Below are 2,010 nucleotides of genomic sequence, written 5' to 3'. Positions count from 1 at the left end.
AGCTTTGTTTGTGTGTTCAGTTTTTAGTTACAAAAAATACTCTTGTTTAATAGATAATTAAATCACATCTTATATATATCTTATTGAAAACTAACATTCTAAGAAAATATTTCTCTCCACATCAGTTTTTCTGTACCAGAAGAAAATCTATCATATATACTTAATTTGCAGCCAAGACAAAGTACAAATCTGTAGATGTCACCTAATAAATCCACCAAATTTGGTCTTTGCTGGTATGCTTTTTTTTATTATAAGCATTTAAATACATATAAAAAGCACAGTAGAAAACTTTTATGATGTATTCAGTCCTAGTAGTTAATTAATAAAAAAATAATGGTGGTAAAATAAGGGGGAAAAAACCAAACATAATAATGTAAACTTAATCTAAAATAGATAATTACATGTTTATTTACCAAAATTTGGACTTACTGACAAAGATCTGATTTGAATATGTATGGAGCTTCTGACATCAGCTCCACATCAGGTTTTTGTTTGTTTTTTAAATTATTGACCTAAATTATTTCTTTGTTTTTTAAATTATAATTTCCAGTTTAGGTTTTCCTAAAGAGAAGCAAGAATAAAGACATTTAAAAAGTAATTTGATTGAAGAATTCTCCCAGATTTTAATCTTTTCTTGTTTTTTATATGTCCCTGCCTCACACGTAATTTAGTAAAAATATCTTTAGAAATCTAGCTTCATTGAATTTTTCTAAAGTATTCAACTTATTTCATATGGAAAAAAACACCTTTCCTTTCATGCATAGATCTTTTCTGCATTCATCATTACCAATCTATACATCCATCCTTTGCATAATTATGTGCTGCCTTAACTTAATTATCAGAATTTTATAATATCTAGGAACTGTTATATCTGGGAAAACAAGGGCTTCTACATAGCTCATCTTCTATTCTATTTGAATGTCTTTACTGTTCTTTGCCTTTCACATTTCTATGTAACTTTCAGAATTAGATCACTGTTTTTCTCCCAAATTGGGATTGGGATTATGTTGTATTGCATCCATTTGAGGACAAATGGCATATTTAAAACTGTAAGTTTTACAAACATTAACATAGCATAGCTCTCTTATTTTCAGGTCTTTGATATTTATTAATAACACTTTAGAGAATTTGTATTGAAGTCATGTTCTTCTTACTGGTCTATTCCTAAGAATTTCATTTTTTGCTGCTGGCATACAGAATGCAGTAGTTTATTGTTTACTTTTGTTTTCTCATTAACCATTGACTTTACAAAGTTACCGTAGATCTTTATGGAATTATAAAGTAGACAATCATTGTCATGGCAAATTACAAATAATAGCAGCTACTGCATTCTTTTTAATCCTTTTGTATTTTATTTCTTTTCCTTGATTTATTGCACGGAGACTGATAGTACAAAGTTAAATACAAATAGTGATATCATGCATCTTTGTCTTTTTATCTCAAAGTGAAAGCTTTCAACATTTTATCATGAGGGTGATATTTGATATAAAATTTTTGTTAATATTATCTCTCTAAATTAAGTTTCTTTCTTTTCCTATTTACTGATAACTGTTATCATGAATGAATGATGAATCATAGTTTTTCTGTCATGCTCTGAATGATATGATTTTTATCTCCTTTAATCCCTTACCATGGTTAATTATATTGATTGATGCTTGAATATTATATTTATCTTAATTCTAGAGACAAATGTAGTGTGTTTGTAACATTAACTTTTTTTATATTGATGGATTTAATTGGATAATATTTTATTTGGGATGTTTTGTATACATAGTTATTACTAAAATCATTATAAATAGAAAGATTATTTTATGTGTTTGTAACATTAACTTTTTTTATATTGATGGATTTAATTGGATAATATTTTATTTGGGATGTTTTGTATACATAGTTATTACTAAAATCATTATAAATAGAAAGATTATTTTATTTTATATTGAAACTAGAGGCCTGTGCACAAAAAATTTGTGCACTCGGGGGGGGGGGGGGGGGGGCCCTCAGCCCGCCCTG

Source organism: Myotis brandtii, unplaced genomic scaffold (genome assembly GCF_000412655.1).
Source record: "Myotis brandtii unplaced genomic scaffold, ASM41265v1 scaffold449, whole genome shotgun sequence".
Lineage (NCBI taxonomy): Eukaryota > Metazoa > Chordata > Mammalia > Chiroptera > Vespertilionidae > Myotis > Myotis brandtii.
This window is presented reverse-complemented; position numbering follows the sequence as displayed.